The sequence below is a fragment of the Pseudopodoces humilis genome, chromosome 5 (genome assembly GCF_049639895.1).
Source record: "Pseudopodoces humilis isolate 2021_Gansu_Grassland_sample_001 chromosome 5, ASM4963989v1, whole genome shotgun sequence".
NCBI lineage: Eukaryota > Metazoa > Chordata > Aves > Passeriformes > Paridae > Pseudopodoces > Pseudopodoces humilis.
The window spans coordinates 23,245,422-23,260,027 of record NC_142204.1 but is presented as its reverse complement, the minus strand read 5'-3'; positions in this window follow the sequence as shown (position 1 = coordinate 23,260,027).

Sequence of the window (14,606 nt, the reverse complement as noted above, 5' to 3'; positions counted from 1 at the left end):
TCTGAGTGCATCCTGAGAGGTTCCCAAATCCATGCTCCCCACCTCTTATTCTGCACCTCTTGCTGCTCACACTAGGCTCCATCTTGCCTTTGGGGTGCAAAGTCTGTGGCCTTTGCAGCACTTGGTGGGGGAGTGCTCCTGTTCTGCCAGTGGCTGTGGGATGGACACAGCACCCTGGCCAGGAAGGCAGGGAGGAGCTCGGTGCTGGGTCACAGCCATGGGCAACATGGATCAGCCCGTGTCAGCTCACAGAGGTGGTTGGCCAAAGCTGTTCAAGTGCTCTTCTGGCATGTGAGATCAGTGAGGAGATGGCCACTGACAAGGGTTAACTCCTCTGTCTGCTGGGGTGACAGGCAGCAGGACGCCTCACCTGACCATGCTGGAAATACTGACAGCACAGCAAAAAAGCCTTTGGTTACCGTGGATGTGAAGGATCCTGACTGTGAGGCTGAAGCACGGGCCTTAGCAGATCTTTAATCCCAGCCAGGCAGTGACTGAAGGCTCCAGGCCATCTGCTCCTCAGTTTAAGGGCACTTGGCCCAGGGCAGCACAGCAAAGGCAAGTCAAGGAGGAACACTTTAGGAAAGCACATTCTTGGTTTCGACACAGAGAGATTGCTCACAATGACATAGCCTGGACCAGGGGCTTGCTGCGTGTAGAGTATTTCCAAGAGCTACAAACACAGGTTGAGCAAAGCCTGGCAATTGCTGCTGAGCCAGAGAGGAACAGCAAACTGGGGAGAGTTGGATGGTGAATGGAGCAAGTCTTAAGTTCTGCTGTAGACAAAGTACAGTTAGGGACCTCACACAACTCTGACTTTGAAGCCGATAATATTTTTCTTATTTAAAAAAAGTGGGAAATCAACTTCTGACCACTGGCATGAATTTCCAATTTTCTTCAAATAAATCAAGTCAAAGAAATAGAAGGAAAAGTAAAGACAGAAGTGAAAATGAGTTGGGGTGCAGCATGTGTTGTTCAGGTTGTGCAGGCACTGAAAGCAAGGCTTCAAACCTAACCTATAAGAAATGACAAATTTTGAAAGCAGAGCCGCAAGCTCAGCAAATAATGACTATAGAGGGGAAAACATTGCCACCGCTTGTCTGGATGTTGGCTAATGACTTCCAGAGGGCCTGCAATATAAGCCCCACACCACCACTGCAGGATTGAAAGGTATAATTGTGCTAAAATGTGACGCCAGGGATTATTCCTGTGCTGCTCATTAGTGCTGGAAGGTCAAGGGCAAGGAAATGTAGCTCCATGCATGAGGGTCAGATGTTTTGTCACAGGTGTGCCGGAGCAGGAGAGCTGCCGGCTATTGCCTGACTGTGGCCACCGGCTTTGCACTACTGCAATACCCAAATTAGTGTCCTTGAGGTGCTTTAGAAACCTACCATTTATTGAGCCTATTTCAAGCCTAGAAAGAACCTGCTGAGGCATATTAGCTGTCTCATATTTTTTCTTTTGTTAAAGTGACTTTGGAGGTGCACTGGGCAGTTTGCTGTACTTAATATGCAAATTGTAAGTGGATGCTGTGTTTGAACATGTTGCAGCAACCCAGATGCTGGTTTCAGGTCTTCCAACAAACAGTGCTCAGGAGAAGCATGTTCATGGAACACAGGCACGTCCTCCTCCAACACCCTCGAGACCGAAACTCAGATGCATGCCATTTTCCAGCAAGCAATGTGTGTAAAAACCAGTGTGGAATGATAGTCCTGAAGAAAAGGGTTGCCATGAACAGGCTGTGCTGCCAGGAATGCCAAGAAGCCTGAAAACACCCATTTGGTATTTTTTTGTGTGTATTTTGTAAAAAAATACCATTTGGTATTTTTTTTGTGTGGTACCTAGGGTGTGGGCTGTGATGTTAGTCTCCACACATGTCAGAAACAGCAGCTGACATGCTCAGGAGGTGAGACCGGCAGGGAGCCTGAGCACATCAGGTTTTACTCCCTGAGACAAACCCTGCTTGGGCCATTGCATCTACTTTGGCAAATGCATTCATCTGCAGCCAGTCCACGAGCCAGCATTAGGGGCACATCTCGTGCTTGGAGAGCCTCCAAAGCACATGTGACCTCAAGGCATCAGCACAGCTGAGCAGAAGCCAAGGCAGGCAAAAGACCAACTTGGCCTTTCCAAAGGGGAATGGGGCCCCACCAGACAGCAAGGGCTGGAGAAAACAGAATTGGGTTGGACAGACATGCAGCTGCTCTCCCTGGGGCTCCTGTGGGTGGCACAGCTCATCATTCCCAGCATGGATGCATCCTTCTGGGAGGGACAGAGCTGGTGCAGCCTGGGACTGTTCTCCACGGCTTGACTGGGGACCCTGAGTCCCCCAAAATACCCTTGGGGGTTTCAGAAACATGTGCCATCTTTCACTCCGTGCCCCAAACATTTAGGTGGCAGTGAGCTCTGTTAGGCAGCTGCTGTCTGTCACCCTAGAACCAGCTGGAACAATTACCAGCTAAGCTGTCTGTTATCTGCCAGGATCAGCTGCTGAAATGGGAGGGTGTTTCAGCAGGGCTTGGCACCCTCATTTCCCTGAGGTTTACACTATCTGGGGGGAGAAAGTGCAGGGTGCTTTCTGATGCTATCACAGTTTGGAGGCTGTGGAAAGCACTGGGATGTGTCATCCCCTGCCATGGTGCTGGTTCCCACTCCCTTGCAAGGGGGCCCAGACACCCTTGAGGCTGGTGCTCACACACACATCACTGCTGTGGTGAGGCTGTGTTGCTCCTTTGGGAGTCTTTACAAGTGGATCCTTCTAACTCTCCCTCACCTCTGGCTTCTCCAGCTTCCTTTGCAGCTTGGGCACAGAGCAGGTGCTGAGGCAGCCCACCAACACCCAAGCTGGGCTTTGCCAGCCTGCAGCACCTGGGAAGAGCTGACCTTTGCTGCTCAGCCCAGTACAGGTGTCAACTGTCCACACCTCATGCAAGAGATAGGATCCACACTGGGGATCTCCTTGGTTCCCTCCTACAGATCCTGAGCTGGGGCGGGTTCACAGCAGCAGCTGCTGGGGTGGTAATGCAGGCAAATTTGTCAGGAGCACGAACTCACACACCCCCAACACTGGGAGCACGGACATGCTCTCCCTCTCTTCTGCCTTGTGGTCTTGGGCAGAATCTCCTTGTGTTCCTCAGCCTTTCCCAGATAAAGATGGTGTAATTTTTCCAGGAGAAAGCCAAGGACCAGCTCATGTCCCAGTAAAAATGAGTGACTTGTGAGAAGGGCAGGAAGCATGTTGATGCACTTAGAGCCAGGATGAACAACATGGCTTTGTTCTACAGGATTGTAGTCTTGCTCTTGTTGTAATGGACATGGAGGCTGAGCACTGACAAACTCCTGACTTTTGCTGGAGGCATAAATCTTGACATGCCAACCAGCTGCCTGGCCATGTGCTTAGGTGGGGAGCTTTTCTGTGGGACAGTTTTAAGGATTTTATGAAGCATATTTAGCCCGTGGGCTGCTGGTTGACAGATGTTTTGGTAGAGAGTAGGATCACAGATTGAGCAAGAGGTTGATGAGATGTAATATCAACTTCTGATTCACCTCATCACAGCGGGAAGCTGGGAGGAGAGGGATGGATGTCCACTTGCAGCATCCACAGGCTAGTGCTTTGGTAGCAAGTGCTGCTCACATGAGCACGAAGCCTGCTCTGTATTTTTGGATATACTGTCCCTTCCCCATAGGCACCTGGTCTATGAGGCATGTCCACGCTGTCTGTTCAGCCCGCAGCAGGTTCACCAGATACACCATGAAGCCAAGGGCCACTGCACCATCTAAAAGTTTCCTTGTACAGGGTGGATTATCTTCAAAAACCATGGACATCTGAGAGGTACTGGCCTCCTGGCCCTCAGGCATTTGCTCCAGAAGTAGGCAACAGCTGGGATTCATTATTTCCATTCCCATCAAAGCAAACAGAGGAAAAACAGGGAGGTTCTCCCGGTCTCTGCACTGGCTATATTTATTCAGGCAGGTTCAGTTTGTAGTATAATCCACCTCCTCCCATTCAAAGGGAAGATGGGAGATGAGAGTAGTCCCCAGGTCAAGCCCATGATAAGGAGATGACCTTATAGGGAAAGCTCTGTCTCTGCAGGGCCTGCTGTTGTGTAATCTTGCCCTGAGTGGGACAGGACCTTTGCAAGACCTAGCCCTAAGCCAAGCTCTGGGCAAGGCATCCCCCATACCAGGCAGAGTGAGCATCCTGGACTTGCTTCACCGGCTCTGCTGGGAGCAGAGGGAGATTGCTTCTGGCAGGAGCAATCCAAGGGACACTGCTGGGTGCAGAAGTTGGGTTGCAGCACTGTGAACTTGGTGCTGGGCAGCCCCAAAAGAAGGCAAGCTCTTTAGAGCTCAGTTCTGCCACCCCATGAAGTGCCTGCCAGCCCAGGGGCACATGGAGAGGTCCAGAAACAGAGGCCAGCCCCATTCACCCCCTTGCTGAATGCCAAGCTGCTGTCTGTTCAGGATAAGAGCTGTTGGGGAGGGAAGTCTCCCTGGGCAAGCAGGCATGAGCCGTGACTTTCTTGGAGAGAAACAAGCAGGGGGCAAAAGCCCCAGCCCTCCCAAAATGCACCCCTTCTTAACAATAGTACTGTCAGCAAGGACTTGTGCTGTGTGACAGAGCTCCCCATGGCTCCTGCGGACTTATCTAACCCCTAACAAGATGCAGGGAGACATGCCATTCTGACAGTCCTCCCCTGGAAAACAAAGGCATTTGTCTCTCTTTGTGGTGTTCTGTTTATTTGGGGGAAAGGGAAGGAGAAACAGCAGAGAGCAGAACAGGGCCTTGCCCCACGTGGTGCTTTATTCATCTGCCCTGGGGGTGAAAGCTCAGCTTTGTGAGCAGGGGATGTTTTACCTGCTGAGCGAGTCCATGAGGACCTGTGCCCATGAGCAGGGATGAGCCATGGAGGGAGAGCAGCGGCTGGGAGAAGGACCCATCAGGTCTGGTGGGGCAGGGCTGCTGAGGGACAGCCCTACGAGTAGACAGAGCCGCTTCTCCAGCCATGAAGGTTTGGGTCTGAGGAGGGTGGTCAAAAATACAATCAGCCTGTCAAAATCAGCCAAGGCACTCAGTCTTCCCTAGCTGGCAACCCACCCACTTGGCACAGGCTCCCACCCCACCTTCCCTAGGGCCTGGTCTCCTCTCAGAATGACCCAGCCAGTCTCTTGGGTGCCACAGGGGAAACAGAGCCCTCTCTCCCCCTCTCCTGCAATGCTGCAGCGGGATGACTGCCCTTCGTGCTCATCACTCCCTGCTGGTGGGCGAGGGTACCCATGAACTTGCTCAACAGGTAAAACCTTCCCTCCCTGGGAAGTCTCTCCCTGCATTTTATGACTGCTTACCTCTGAGCCAAGGATGCCTTTTTGGCAGCTTCAGGAGAGGGCCCGGCTGGGTGCGGAGTGCTGTTTTTCTCTGGGATTTTATTACTTGCTTCGTTTCTCAGGGTGTCTCGGTTGGCCTTCCTTCAAGCTCACCATTGCTTCATCACTATCCACTTTTTTCCTTCCACCAGCCCTGAACAGACCCCACACACGGCAGAGAAACCACAGGCAGCACCTGGCACCTTCCGGAAATCTCTCTGGCCAAAACACCCACTGCTGAGCCTGGCTACAAGCTCTGTGTAGACTGAACCATTCATGTGTAGACTGAACATCCTTGTGATGTGTCTCATGGGCTGGGCAGGAGATGGGGATCATGCAGGACCTCTGCTGCTGCTGCATTCCCATCTCCTCCTTATCCCTGGCTCTGCTCAGAGCAGCCCTGACAGAGAAAACCTGGTCCCTCCACATACATACCCATTCTTGGGGATCACAGGGATGCTGAGGTTTGTTCAGGTCAGCCCCAGAGATGTTGGGCTCAAGCTCTTGAAAGCATACAGTGTGAGTGAAGAGCATGACTGACCAAAGCTGGTGTGCTGCTGCTGTCTGGGAAACTCTCTCAAGGATTGACCCTGGATGCTGACCAGCTCCTCATCAAGTTGCCACTTCCCCTTTGTAAAATTTGCTTTCCCTCTGCAAAAAGGTTAGGCTGTGCCTAGCACATGGCTGCAACTTAGCTCACTTGGGAGGCTGATGGTTTTACCTCTGAGTGAAACTGGGGTGCTGGGCTCTGGGCTGCTATTTCCATACAGAAGTGGGAATATGTTTGGCCATACTGTGAGCTGACCATCCCTCTTTCAGGCAGGAGGGCAACTGTTGGCTTGGAGTGATAGTCTCCATGGGGAGGCTGGGCACTTTCTGAGAAAGGCAGGCTCTTGGCCTGTGTGCCACAAGCACTGTCTAGGCAGGGGCTGAGAGCTGCTGGAGGTGGGATGGCCTAGTTTGCTGGGTATGTGCTCTCTCTTTTTCAGGGGAGACTCACACATGGTTCAGAAAATTTTGCATCCTTTGGGGTTTTTTGGCCTGGCACAGGTCTGCCAAAGGCAGAATGACCTCTATACGTTTGCAGGGCCTCCCTCTGTGCCAGGTGCCCAAGGAAGGCTCAGCCCAGCCACACACAGCCCCAGAACGGTGCCAGGGTATGGGTACCTGCAGTGGGCAGGGGGGGATGAATCCCAGGAGAAGCCAGAAAGCAGGACATGTATTATGTTTCACAGCTGAGCTTATACATCTCTTTTAGCCTTTTGTAGTATTTCTAAAGACAGTATGCCCTTTGGTCCCTCCAAGAGGCTGAAACATGAAATGCACTGCTTTTGTTTCCTACTTTCCTTTTCAATGCAATGTTGTTCAGTCTCCTAGGTTGTGTGTGCATGATTCCAGAAACAGCATGATATCTGCAAAAGAGAATTATCCAGCACTGTCACACCACGGATCAGATCTCAGCTGCACAAGCAGTGTTGATGGCAATGCAGGCTGAAGCATGTAGCCCAAGAGAGAGTCAGAGCTGGCCTGGTCAGGGGGAGAGAGGATGGCCGGTGAGCAAGCAGTGTTTTGGGATGAGAACAGGGATCCTGAGACTTCTCAAGGCAACTCCTCCCTGGGGGATTACCATACGTCTCTGGATCCCTCCCATAACCCACCAAAACAATTTTGACTGTATGTTTTGCAGAGTGCTGGCACACCGGATGTTATCACAGAGAATCTGGATGCTTGGACAGAAGCCTGCCTCTCACCCACACCTTGCACAGGTGGCTCCCCTGGCTCCCACTGCTGGTGGCATCTCAACACCACCCTGGCTGCAGGTGGACCAGGTCTCTGTCCTCCTCCATCTGCAACCAAGACAAGCACCAACAGGCCCCAGCTCCCCAGCAAGCCTTTGCCCAGCTGGCAGGTTTCAGCTCTGCCCAAGGAAGTGCAATGAGCTCCCTCTCTGCATTGCACCAGGGTGTCAAGCCCAGCTTCACTGCTGGCTGTGCCTGTGGGACTCGTGACCACAGCCCTGGCTCTCCCAGGGCTGGGATAGCTGAGCATGCTGTGGTGGCAACCTCAGTGGTGTGGCAGCTGCCCTGCCCTGGCTGAGTGTCTGCGGCCTCCTCCCGTTAAAGCATTGCCCCTCGAGGGCAAACCTACTGGGCACCAGTGAATGAGCTGGGATGAAGGCTGCCATTACATCATCAAGTTTGCATTCGTGCAGCTTCCCAGCATCTTGCAACCACAGTCCCAGGTGCTGTCCTTCTCCCTGCATGGCCAGCCCCGCGTAGCTGTGGAGGAGAAGGGGCTCCATTCTGTGAAATCTGGCTGCTCATCCACTGGATGAATAACTGCCCTCCATGGGAATCTGGAAATGGGCACTACACAAGCATTGGGGATTGCTGTACCCCTCAGAAGGGATTGCAGGTGGCTGTGGATGGTTCTCCCATCCTGCTCCTTTCACAGAGATTTAAGTACCTGAAACTGCTAAGGGGTTTACAGCAGTGCCTGAACAGATGACATCCTTTTTCACTTTGACTTGGACAGGTAAAACCAATGTGCTATGGTTCTGAAAAATAGAAGATGAGACCCTTGTGGTGATGCAGCTGATGGAGCAACGAGTAAAGCAGCAAGCAGGGTATCTGGCATTCATCAGGAGCGGATGAAGAGTACTGCATAAGTCAGCTTTTGAAGGGAGGATAATGTGCAAACTGAAAGCGTACATCTATACCAATTAAACTATAGAGCACTGGTGGAGGGCATGTTCCCCTGGAAGTAAGACAGAATATGCCCCGCACAGAAGGAGCTGATTTAGCATGCACAAAAGAGATCTGTGACTTGGATGCAGACAGCAGGGCTGTTGGCCACATTGTGTGCCATTTGCTCTCCAGGACACAGCCTTGTGCTTGCCAGCAACCAAGCTCTCATGAGCAGTGACGCTTGCGTGACCAAGCCACTGCCGACTGGAGCTGTGGGCTGAAGTAAGAATGAGCTGTGATGAGAAACAGCTCTGGAGCAGGGAGCTGCAGCTGCAGGGTGGCTGGCTGCACCCAGGGAGCCAGCAGTAGTTAGGGGCCTGCAGTATGAACAATGTCTAGTAAAAGAAGCTGACACCCGAAGTACAGCCAAAATTGTCTGTGGGTATAAATCCAGCTTTTCATCTCCTGGGAAGGGGTCTTGTTAAACAACCCAGAGGAATGAAAGCTTTGCAAAGGGACAGGATTTCACACTCTTTCCCCAACCAGCTGCCATTTATCAACCCGTATTTCCGTGAGCTTGCTTGTATCGGCTGGGATGACACCCTACACCATCCCATTCTGCTCCTCAACCTTCAGCTGTTCACCCCTGCCTGGCAAACCTCCTTTCTTGTCGTGAAAGCATTCCTGCTGCTGAGCATCAGACTGATGTGAAAATAACTGCGGTTTTTGCAGCACCAGCTTGCGTTGGGTTTACAGATCTATGGAGAAACTCTGATGTGGAACCTCCCACTCCTTTCCCCCTACTGAGACAGACAGACAGACAGTCAGTAAGCTCAGGCAACAGTGAAAGCGAGGTTTTGCTGGAAAGCAATTTCAGCTGCATTTCCTTCTAATCAGATGTATTTGTGTCTCTTACCATGCCCAGCACCGAGTTCCCTAGGTATCACCCAGCTGTGTGCCAAAGGACAGGGCAACAGCTGGTCTGAGTGGGTTGGATGGTGGCAGGGATGCACAACTCACACCGTTATACAAGGAACAGTCAGGCAGTGGAGTCCCTGGTAGTGATAACAGAAAGGTAAAAGGAAAGAGAATATTTCATGTAAATACTATGAAATTAAAGAAAAATCTGGTATCAATTAACTCCAGCCAGCATAATGGGAACACAATACAGGAGCCTCCTACTTCTAGATTTATTTCCAGCCTAAAGAACAATAGTCCAGGGGATGGGAGGGTGAGATCCCTAGACAACCAGGGTTGTCTGATTTACTTATTGCACCTGGCATAGGATCTGAGTTCAAGAGACAAGGAGCATATAGGGATGATCATTTGCAGGTGTCTTACTTCTCTGCATTGCAGAACATTGCCAGGAAAAGAGGAGGAATTATGGGTATTAGACAGGATTCCTCCATGTTCTGAGTTTGGAGGCATGCTGCCAGAAAAAGTCCCAGGGTAATTCACATACTCCCTTTCCAGGTAGATGCATCTCTTTCTAAGTCACTACAGGAATCAGACAGGTTTTCCTGATGCTTCTTGTGTCCAATGGCTGGACATGCTGTCCTGGAAAAACTTACAACACACCCAAAGGAGTAATGACAGAGATTTGAATTGCATCAGCAAGCAGTACTGTGGGGTCTCAGATCCCGTGACTCAAAGGGTGTGCCAACCACAGCTGCTTGCTGTGACCAGCCACCCCAATCCCTGGGCTGACCTGAGGATCAGATATGCTCCTCTAGAAGGACCGTTCTACTGCTGCTGCGTTGTCAGCAAGTGACAAGTGACCAAGAGGAAGACTACTACTGTAGGCAGCTCTTCTGAGAATCCTTAAATACCAGGCTGCCCCCAACACATTACTGACAAGAAAGCAGCTCAAACACCTGAACCAACAGGCAGATTTCCAGCAATGTTGGCTCAAGGGCATTCAGAGTTGCTTGTGGCCAAATAGGAATCAAACACAGCATGGGACTGCTCAGTGACATAGGTCCTTTCAGCCCTGAAATTATGGGAAGGCAGCTAATGAGACTGTGATGAATTGCAAGGCAGCGGGCACCATGGAACAACCTAAACACAGCCTACACTCTCCACTGGAGGAGTATGGCCACCCTGCCTCATGAGCTGTGTCAGTGTCCAGGTAACCAAGACTGTGGCAGGCACACGATCTTCTAGCTGTACTCGAGTGCTGAACAGCAGCGTACTGACATTCTTCACATGTCTACCCCCAACCCTGGCAAGTGCACAAGTAGGGACTGCCACTGCTCTGTGCCACTCTCAGACTCTGCCCAAACCCAGCTGAATCAAAAGCCTCCAAACGTTAGGCCAGAGAAGGACACCAAGTTAGGAACAGCTCTCTTTCATGAAGGAAGCCTTGCCCAGGGCTACGACCATGCTGTCCCAGCACGTGGGAAATCTCTAATCTACAGCCCACACACAAAGACTCAGTTTACTCTGGCTGCTATGCTGCAGGGATAAACTACCTAAGCTGGACATAGGCAGCTGTAGTATGAAAGCAGAGTGTACCTGGCATGAACAGAAACAGGGATCTGAGTTGTTTCATTTTGCTTGAAACAGGTCAAGTAAGGAAGCAGTTCCTGCCATGAATTTTACCCAGATACCACTTTCTGTCCAGCTTATGTGGAAGCTAGGCTAGAAGTTCAGCAAGGGCAGAAAGGCTGGCACAGGACTTTTGAGTGACTTGATGGACAACTGTGTCCATTTAAAGGACAGGTTTCTCTCTCCCACAACACATGAAGAGAGCATCTCAGTGCTCAGCAATATCCTATACAGACTGGAAACTGCTAGATGCTGGAGCAGCACATCCAGCAGGCTAAATCACAGGGCAGAACAACCTGGATCATCACAGGCAGCTGCCCTGTGATCTGGGAATGTTTCTGGTATCACATCTCTCTTGTCCCCATGCTGAAGGCTTACAGAGCTGACAGCGCTTTGCTGCAGTGGCATACTGAAGCTACAAAGACCAGTATAACTCTGAAAGCTGGTGGAAGCCTGAACAGTTTTTAATTGCCCTCAAGTTCACCATCTCCCAGGGAGTATAAGGAACACCAAAACAGCCTGTCTGCTAGGAGCACTTCCAGTACATTATCCACACACAATTCCAAGGCAGAGTCCAACAACAGCAACAGTTCCTAGATGTGCATAGCCACGTAATTCTCCTGGGCTGCCAGGTGAGTTTTCTGGGGTCAGAGTCCAGAGAGCAAATGAGGCATCAGTAAGGAAGGAAAAAAAATGGATTATGATAGAGAGATGGCAAAGGGGAACCTGAAAACCCACGTTATATTGTGGAGCAGACAATGCCTTGAGTGAAGGGTGAGGAGAGGGAAGCTATGCTGCAGAGGAGGGACTGTACACACACTGCTGCTGGAGGAAGAGTAAATGCTGGTTGGTTCACCAGGGCAGGCAGTAACAGGCTGCTGCTCATCACCTTCTCCTCCTCCTCCCTGCTCCAGCTGCTGCAGGACAGGGTGGCGCCAGAGCTGCCTGCCTTGGCAGAGGGGGACTCTCACATCAGGTCAGGCAAGTATCGAGCGAGCTCCTATGATCATGATCCTTTCTTGGCTCTGGAGGCACTTTCCCATGCAAAGAAAACCTCCTCTGTCCTGCCAGTCTCAACACCTTCCAAATTCTCCCAGTTCTATTACCATGTCATGTGGCTGAACATTAACAACTTCCCAGCCAGGATTATCTCTAGTTCCTCATGGTAAAGGCATCTACTCACCGATTCATGTCCTTGGGCCCATTTGTTGTCTTCCTGAAGTGTCAGTCACTTGACCAACTTGACAATCTCCCATGATAAATGGCTGGCTTGCTTGATGAGAGGAAAGCAGTGGACATATTCCCTGACTTCAGTAAGGCTTTTGGCATTGCCTCCCACAAAATTCCCCTAGAGAAGATAATGGAAGTATGGGCTGGCTGAGGTAACAGTGAAGAGGACAGGAAACTGTGTGAACAGCTGGGCCCAAGGGATGCTGATCAGTGGCATAAAGTCTAGCTAGAGGCTTGTAATTAGGGGTGTCCTCCAGGGGTCAATACTGGGTATCCTGTTTAGCATCTTCATTAATGAACTGTAAGATGAAGCATAAGTAGAGTGTACCCTCAGCAAGTTTGCCAGTGGACAGAAGTGGGAGGAGCAGCTGACATACCAGAGGGTTGTGGTCCCATCCAGAGTGACCTTGATAGGCTGGGAAAATGGGATGGCAGGAACCTCAAGAAATTCAATGAGGAGAAGTGCAGAGTCCTTCACCTGGGAAACAATAACCCCAGGGGTCAGTAAATATAGCGGACCACCCAACCGGAAAGCAGCATGACAGAAAAGGAACTGGGATCCAGCACTGGGTCCAGTTCTGGGCTCCTTAGTACAAGAGAGTCAGAGACATACTGCAGAGAGTCCAGAGAAAGGGCACCAAGATAACTAAGGGTCTGAAGCCTTGCCCAGAGCAGGCAATGCTCGGCAGGTTGCAGCTGACATCATCCAGCCAGTGGTTGCCACAGTAACTGCACTTATGGATAGGAGTTTTCTGGTGTAATGGAACGACTGCCACCTGTCTGGGTGTTGTTTCTGTTGCACGGCAGGAAAAGGCAATGCAATTTTCTGAGGATGAGAAAATAAATACCTTTTCCTACACTCTACACCAAGTGCAGCTTCCCATCTGCTCCACCCTCCTGTGTGCTGCCACAGCTCTACACTTCACAGCCCTATCCTCCCTGGCAACTTCACTGCTTCCCTAAACACTCAACCCAAGAAGAAATGCTGTGTTAGACAAGAAGAAATCAGCTGACTTAGGCACGAACCATTGCTTTTTTCAGTTTCAACAGCAGATGTTATCTACAGCCCTACCAGACCTATTCCAGAGGGAACCAAAGCCTGAACCCCATGAGGATCACAGACCCCGTATTGTCAGCGGCTGAATGGGTGTCTGACAGGCTTGGATAGGGAGCTCATAACCCCCAGGGGTACTCTCAGTCTAGTTTCCTAACAAGATATGCTCACATGCCACATTCATTTCATGCTGGAGTGATAGTAGCAGGGGGAAGCCACACAAAACCAAAGCCTGGCAGACCTGATGGACCCCTACAGTGCTGCTCCATCCCTGTTCAGAGCAGGAGCAGCTGCACTGATGTTTACAGGACAAAAGTCACCCCTGCCTAATGTCCTCACCTACATGAACCAAGGGAAGAGCTGATAAACCCTTCTGCTCCAAGTCCAGCTCTGCTTCATAGCAAAACCCTCATCTTTTCACCAGATGAAAAGAAGCTACACGGCCACAAGACAGGGATCAGCCATTACCTTTGCTGAGCTCTGTTTTCAGCAGCAGTTACATGGAAAAAACCTACTCTGCAGGCTCACCATTTGGAATCCAAAGGACAAACTCCAAAGTATTTTTGGAGAGGGCCCAAACTCAGGCTGCAACACTGGATTTCCTGTTTCATTTCCAGTGTGCCATCCTGGGAGACTACAGCCTCCAGCATCCCATCTGCTGTCTGGAGAGCAGACAAGTGTTCACCCTCAAAGCACCCTAGAAAAAAGGGGGCATGTCCTGGGGATGTTCTCACTGTGCAGAACTCCTCTGTACACCCACACGTAACCAACTCAGCCTGAGAAATTTGCAGCTGTACTGAGCATTTCCAGCTGTGGCCCCAAAGTCACAACAGCAGCGCTTCAAATTTCAGCCTGATACAAGAACTGAGAGCTCTGAAAAATAAACCAGGGTCTGGGTATCTCTAGATTGGTAACCCAAGTTAGCAGACACATGAGGTCTCAAACTTGTTCTACTTAATTCTATCTAATGCAAGTGTTTTTATTTAATCTAATGCAAGTGTTGGTCAAGTACTCATTAAGGGACTAGCAGTCCTCTGGTGGCCTAATTGGACGTGGGACAGACAAAAGAGAGAAACAAGCATATCCAGAGGAGACTGATTAAGATGACAGGCAGTCTTCAGAAAACCCTTTGGATCTTCTTTTATTTTGGAAGGCTGTTTCCTAGGTTGTTTTGGACACAAAAAAAACAAAGAAGGGAAAGGCATTCGGCACCTGGAACTATCCTAGGGACAATAAGTCGCATCCAATTCTCCCATGTGAGCTGACACCGCACTACCTTACACAGAGCAGTTATTGAACGTTAACTGCTGATCTCTCAAGCAGGAGATGTGATGCTTGGTTGCCATCAACAGCAGTTAAAGGGGTCTGACAGACAAAAGGGAGGATTGGCTCCTGTACGAGGAATGGAGAAGAAGTACATTTGAGTCACTTCCAACTTTTCTTACCCAATCTGTTTTCTCCCTCTGGGCTGGGACTACAGACAAACCCAGGACATGGCAAGCTACAGTCTGGTTAAGGTCACCCCAGGGGTACAGTGACAGCCACCTCCCTGTCCCTTAAAGCATAGCATAGTCAAGAAGGGTCACGGTAGAACCTCACCTGGGCAGTTCTCAGCCCCCTGCAAGCTCTATGCACATAACAGAGATGGCACCTCACCCCTACCCCAGCAGGGCCACACAGATCATTGGGGTGCACCTGGCTAGCAGAGGGCAGCCTTCAGGTGC